The sequence below is a fragment of the Nicrophorus vespilloides genome, unplaced genomic scaffold (assembly GCF_001412225.1).
Source record: "Nicrophorus vespilloides isolate i.1.1-1 unplaced genomic scaffold, Nicve_v1.0, whole genome shotgun sequence".
Taxonomy (NCBI): Eukaryota; Metazoa; Arthropoda; class Insecta; order Coleoptera; family Silphidae; genus Nicrophorus; species Nicrophorus vespilloides.
The window spans coordinates 122521-130003 of NW_017095478.1; positions in this window are offsets into that span (position 1 = coordinate 122521).

The window sequence follows — 7483 nt, forward strand, 5'->3', positions numbered from 1 at the left end:
TCTATTAATATATATAATTTGAACTCTCTCTGAAATTATATACAAAACATAAATAAAAGTCACTTCTTTCTTTACAACCTCAAGAGGAAAAATAATATCCAGCAATAACTCGGATAGTGCGGTTTCGATCAGTCATATTGAATATTTCATTAGTTGCTCGATTTGTCCAGTTTCAAATAGTCCGGTATATTGATTGATCAGAATATCCGAACTTTACAACCACAAGATGAAAAATGATATACAACAATACTTCTCGTAGTGCGGTTTCAATCAGTCCGGATTCAAAATTTCAACACAATCTATTATTTCTTTTTTATTTAGTTACTCGATTTATTATCTTCGGCTGAACCGATTACCCGGACTATGCGAAGTTTTTTTCTGTATACATTAATTAGGACCCTCGTAAAAATTGCTACAATGTAACGTAAGTCGTATATTTTAGACCGAATCGATGAACAGCAAAAAAAAAATGTTTGTAACGAAAGACCGTATATTTAAAACCCAAGCAGTAAAACTCGATCCAATAAAACGTCTTAATAACAATTAATTATGTTCTTGTGGGAACACCTTTTCAGAGAGGTTTATTCAATATTTTATATTTGGTTTGACATTTATTGTGCGCTTACTGAAAGCGCGCGCAAACAAAAGGTCGAACTCTCTCCAAACTAATTACGAACATATTTTTGCTTTTTTTCCGCGTGTGTGTGTGTATACTTGTCATAATAGTCGATTATATCGTAAGTTTATTAATTATTTGTTCCAAGTTTCCTCTTTTTTAACTACTTTCCTACATAATTTATTTCATTCGATTTTTTTTATCATCGTCACATCAATCACATTACAAAATAAACGTGAAAGTTTATTTTGCTGCAATTATCCTTCTTCCAAACGCATTTCGATAAATCTACAGCAAATAATGCAAATCGATTAAATTATTTAGTAAATTGCATTAGCTATAATTGTAGAATAATTTTCTTCGTTATTATTTGATTAGTTTTTAAATGATTCTTCGATATTTGAATTTAATCAAATTTTTTGTTCCTTAAACATTTTATGCAAAATTTATTTATTTTTTTGTAACATATAAATTATCTTTATTCTAACTTCTATTATAAAATAATATAAATAATTATGTAATTAATTCCTCAATTTTTCTTTATAATTAACTACAATTATAATTATTTCAAATGTACCTAGAAAATTTCACTCTAAACAATCAAGATTATAAAATTATACAATAAATTACGTTGTATTATTTTATTAGAATTTTTTATAACATGCTACAATTATCATTCTTCCAAATGTATCTAACAAAAAAATAAGCTAAACTTATTCAATATAGGCTATAATTATTAGTATAACTTAATTTGTTATTACTTGTTTTTATACATTTGTTTTGTCATCACAACAATTTAGCTTCAATATTTTATTTTTTTTATAACATACTGTAATTATGTTTCTTCCAAATGTATCTAACAAAAAATGAGATGAAATTATTCAGTAAATTGTATTAGCTACGATTATTAATATAACATGATTTGTTATTAGCTTTTAACTAGTTTTTTTAATGGAAATAATGATACTTTTATCAAAACATCAATCAAATTACATCAGTTTTTTTAAATTTATTTTCAATTAATTTTATACAAAGCAAATTGGGTAGATTCGTCGAGTAAAATAAAGAAAGTCTATATAATTTAAATTTAGTTGTTATAAAAAAGAAACTGAAGTAATTTTTATTCTGCTCTAAATAATGTACATTATAATCGTGTGATAGCATCAGAAATTGTTCGGTTATTTACCGTAATTCAGCCGGAAACGTGTTTTCGCATTAGCCGCAACGATCATTAATGCATACGTAATAAAACTGGAATAAAAGTCAATAAAGAGGAAACAATTTGCACAAAACAACAAAACGAAGCAAAAGTGGATCGAAACGAAAAAATAAATAACGCAAAGAGAGGGAGAGAGAATCATCGCTCCGCACACATAATAATACAAATTGAATGTTCTCAATTAACAGAATTGGTTTTAATAATTTTTTCCCTTTAATTGAAATATTTCCGTTAAATTATTCATTGGTAAATGTTTTTTTCACTCTTGATTTTATTGTTGTTTTTTTATCATTTGATTTGTTATGCGTTTTCGAATTTTTGAGGTCCGATGGTTTCATGAAAAACCGCTGAAAATTTCATCAAAACCGCTGCCAGTTTTTATATTTAGTTTTCAGTTTGTAAAACAAACAACAACAAAAAAATACACACGGAGCGAATTTCTCACGTCCAATTGCACTTGATCTATTTAGAAGCGAAAATGTGCGACAGATTAATATTAATACGTCGCGTATTTTCGGTTCAGGTGAGCGCAAGATTTGCCCCATTTATATTATACGAAAATACGGTACTAAATTTAACATCACAGGCTGCGGCTAAAGCAGTCATAATTCCTTTACACTTTTAGTAAGAGTGTAAAAGTATTGAAATTTATTTGCTATGTAATTCAAGGATATCTTATGGACATTAAAATCTATATTTGATAGAAGATTAATTATATTTAGACAGCATTTCCATTTTTTTGTACAAGAAATTTGTAAAATTACACATGCAAAATGGTTATTTTTAAATACTAAATCACTATACTTATATAATACTAGTAATTCCTAAAACGATTACTTGGCAAGTAACGTATCAAATATATTTATTTATTGAAATAGTCACATCGTATAAAACTTACTAAATACGCAATTCCAATCATCTTTACTTGACAAGTTACTTGTATCAAGTAAATTTATTTGTTGAAATACCCGCATTGTCAAATACGTAGTTATTTTACGCAAATACAAATAAGTTGCACTTTCACACTAAGCGTTACTTGTGTCAAGTATACTTAATTATTGAAATTCTCGCATCGCGTCTATAAATACACATACTGAATACGCATTAACTTTACGCAATTACAAATAATTTGTTGGTTTGCACTTACACACGAGGCGTTACTTGACAAGTTATTTTTGTCAAGTATATTTATTTGCTGAAATACTCGCATCGTGTTCATAGAAACACTTGTTAAATGTGCATTTAAATTAAACAATTACAAATAATTTGTAGATTTGCACTTATACTCTAAGCATTACTTGACTAGTTACTTGTGTCAAGTATACTTAATTGTTGAAATTCTAGCATCCCGTCTATAAATACACATACTGAATACGCATTAACTTTACGCAATTACAAATAATTTGTTGAGTTGCACTTACACACGAGGCATCACTTTACAAGTTACTTTTGTCAAGTATATTTATTTGTTAAAACACTCGCATTGCGTTTATAGAAACACTTGTTAAATGTGCATTTAAGTTAAACAATTACAAATAATTTGTCGATTTGCAATTATATACTAATCATTACTTGACAAGTTACTTGTGTCAAGTATACATAATTGTTGCAATTCTAGAAACGCGTTTATAAAAATACATACTAAATATGCATTAAATTTACGAAATTACAAATAATTTGTCGATTTGCAGTTTTGTCAAGTATATTTAATTATTGAAGTACTCCCATCGCGTACATATACACATACTAAATACGCAATTACAAATAATTTGTCGAGTTGCACTTACACACTAAATGCCAAGTTACTTGTGTAATTGCGTTACGTATTCTGTGTACAAAGTAACAATTTTAAGATAAAAATAATTAAATAAAACTATTATACAAAAAAAAGGTAGACTAGACATCGAAATAATGTATGCAGATTTTTTTGCTGGTTTTCCTCGCCAATGTTCTTCAGAATAAATTTTCTATATCTTATCTAGACTCGAGACAGGAATTTATTGCACATCTTCTTTTACGCATTTTTACTACGTTTCATTCATGGTTTGTTTAATTTCATTCACAATTTGCGTGTATTTCCGAAACACTGCAGACGTCTGCGTTTTTTTTTGCCGCATTCCTCGAATATAGTTTCAAATTTATGCTAACAACAATAAATGCATTGACTACATTAAAATTTACATTTGCATAACTTACATTTTTTAAATTAATTTAAACAAAATTTAAATCTTCTTAATTTCATAACTGACACATAATTATGTATATATTAAAGCTGAATAATTGAGAAAAATTGGACACAAAAACAATTTTCACGACAAATTTTTTTAAATAATATTTTTTGAAGCTAAATTTTGTGAAGATATAGAAGATATATAAAATTCTATTATTTCGAAATCTACACTTGAATGTTATGTAATTATATTTTTATGTAGTAGAATTAATATTGTAGTTTATGAAGGTTGGATTACGTTGATACCTTTTTTATATATAAATAACTTAGCTGTTGGTCAGATGTAATGATTCATGTGTGATTTAGGTCGTTTGGAAGCAACAAAGAATAGAAGATATTTAACGATAGGTGTAATAAGATGATGATGACGACTTGAGCGGCGTCGCGAAGGTACACATAAAGACGATGTTTGAGTCCGGTCGTAAAAGATGCTTCGCGTCCATAAAGTGATTTCAGTTCTTCTTTTGCTCCTCTTCACATATGCTCGCATATGTATATATATGCATGTACGTATATTCACATGTGAATGCTACCGAAAAGAATGCCCATAAACCGAGGTGCGTTTCGTAGAAAGTGTAAAATTTATTATTACATTTATATTAGTGAAATTAAAGAATACTAAAGGTTTGGGCAATAAGATTGGAAGGACGCTTTCCAAAAACATGTCGTTAAATTCGTCGCATTCTCAACATCGATACAAGAAATTCAACGATACAAAAAAATATTTATTCGAAGTCTTGCAGAGAATACAACGTGTTAACATATTTAATTACAGTTTTCGTTACAAAATCACATGAAAATTAATTACATAATTATTCAATTTGAATAAAATAATATTTTTTAGGTTTAATAGTCAACAGAATTCTATATTTTATTCAAATAATATTTGATTAATTATTAACAAAATTGCATTAATTAAATCAAGTATATTAATTTACTAAAACCATCATTAATTAAATTAATTAACTGAGATTATTGTCTTCTAGTCAGAAACTAGATTGCGTGTATTTTATACCACAATTCCAAGTATTAATTATACTAAATTAAGTTAAATACATTTTTGATTAGAATATTGTATTTCTCAACTTCTCATAGTAATAGATTTTATTCAGAAAATTGATTAAAATTTATTGAATATTTCCAACTAAATTTCGATAAACCACATAAATTATCTACATCATAAGTCATATATTCATATACATATATTCATATACATATTTCAATAATTGTTATGTAATTATAAAATATTTTTAAATAATTACTTAAAATTCTCAAATCTTGAATAATTTTTTTCTTTTTTTTTCTATTATTGCGTAACGGCTGCTGCAGCAAAACATGCATACTAAAAGTCCGCTTCCTATGTAATATTAAAATATATAAAACAATTCAAATTAATTTGTAAATTTAAAAAAAACTTGTAAAAATATTTAAATTTCGATAATAAATTTGTATTATTAATATTTTTTATGTCAAAAGATAAATAGAATTTTATTTGGAACAATTAGAACAAATCTTGAATGAAACTAATTAAATAGTAGCATTATTAGTAGCAATAATTAGAAAATAACTGAAGTAATTATGTACGTAAAAGTGTGAAATAAATAACGGTATGTGAATCGTTGCAATATACTAATTTATTTGTTAAATTTACTGTGTTTATAGGTGGAAACAGATAGCGCAATAACGTTTCGTGATCGCTGCTATAAATATTAGTCATTCGCTTTGAACTTTAAAATAGTTTGTAGTAATTGGAGCATAGATTATAAATCAATGTAAAATAATTTTAAGTTAAAAATAATATTTGACTATTTGTTAGAATTCAAACTCAAACTTATAAAAAAATGATTTAAAGTCATCATTAGTTTAATAATTAAATATTTAATCTAATCTAATACTAAAATAACTTTATGTTATGTAACCAAACCAAACATACGTGAATTTGTTGCTACCTTAATACTATTAATTCTAACCTACATGGATTAAACCTAATCTAATGGATTAAACCTAACAAAATATATAAAAGAATAATAGAAACTAAAGCTCATCTTACTTAACAAAACGTAACATACATAAATTTATAGTTAACCAAAGCTTATCTAACTTAATCTCATTTTAATAAAATTTACCTAACCTCATTTTACTTAACCTAATAAGTGAGGATCTCATACTAACCTAAGTTCATTTTTAATGTAATTTAATATACGAGCGTATATTATTAATTAAACATCATCTTCCTTAATCTAACTGTACAAGTCTAAGGTTAACGAAGGTTTCTCTAATCTAATGTTATTTTACTAAACTTAACCTAACATACACAAATTTAGTACTAACCTAATCTTATTTTACTTAATTTTACCTAACCTTATTTTACTTAACCTTAACCTAATAAGCGAGGATCTCATACTAGCCTAAGTTCATATTTAATCTAATCTAATATACGAGCGTCTAGTATTAACTGAACATCACTTTCCTTAATCTAAGCTAATTTCGACAAGTCTAGCGCTAACCAAAGTTTCTTTAATCTAATGTCATTTTACTAAAATTAACCTAACATACACGAATTTAGTACTCACCTAATATCATTTTACTTAACCTAATAAGCGAGGATCTCATACTAACCTAAGTTCATTTTTAATCTAATCTAATGTCTAAATTAACTAAAGATCAGTTTCCTTAAGCTAACCTAATTTGTACAAGTCTAGCGCTAATAAAAGTTTCTCTAATCTTATGTCATTTTACTAAACTTAAGCTAACATACACGAATTTAGTACTAACCTAATCTCATATTACTTAACTTTATCGAATACTCGTGGATCTAATACTAATCTAAGCTAATCATAAAACTAACCTAATATACGTAAATCTAGAATTAACATCACTTCACCTTACTTAACCAAACCAAATATACACAAATTTAGTGTTAACCTAATATGATTTTAATAAATCTTACGTAACATATACGAATTTAGTACTGTAAAAAGGAATTTATTGAATTTATAAAAATTTGATGACAAAACATAAAAAGTATTTATGTTTGATAAATTATCAAATATAAATTTAATATTATGATTTATCTTAAGCAAATAAAAATAAGAAATAAATAAATCCGAAGAAGTTATTACAATTTGTAATATCGCGATACGTAAACAAAATAAATTTAATAATGTTGAGTCATTAAAAAAAATAAATGAAGAGGAGAAAAAAACATGGAGCGCTGCGAATAATTCGTTCGGATTTGCGGGTTCGTTAATACATAATAAAGCGTGTAATCTATATGCTTTATGTGCACAGCAGAGAGTGTTTCATTAAGGAGAAGGCATTATTTCTCGCTCGGTCCGTACGTTCCTCTTAATTGAGTTTATTTTCGCATCGGCATCAGAGCTCGTTTACATTTTATAAATTGCATTTTATACCTACA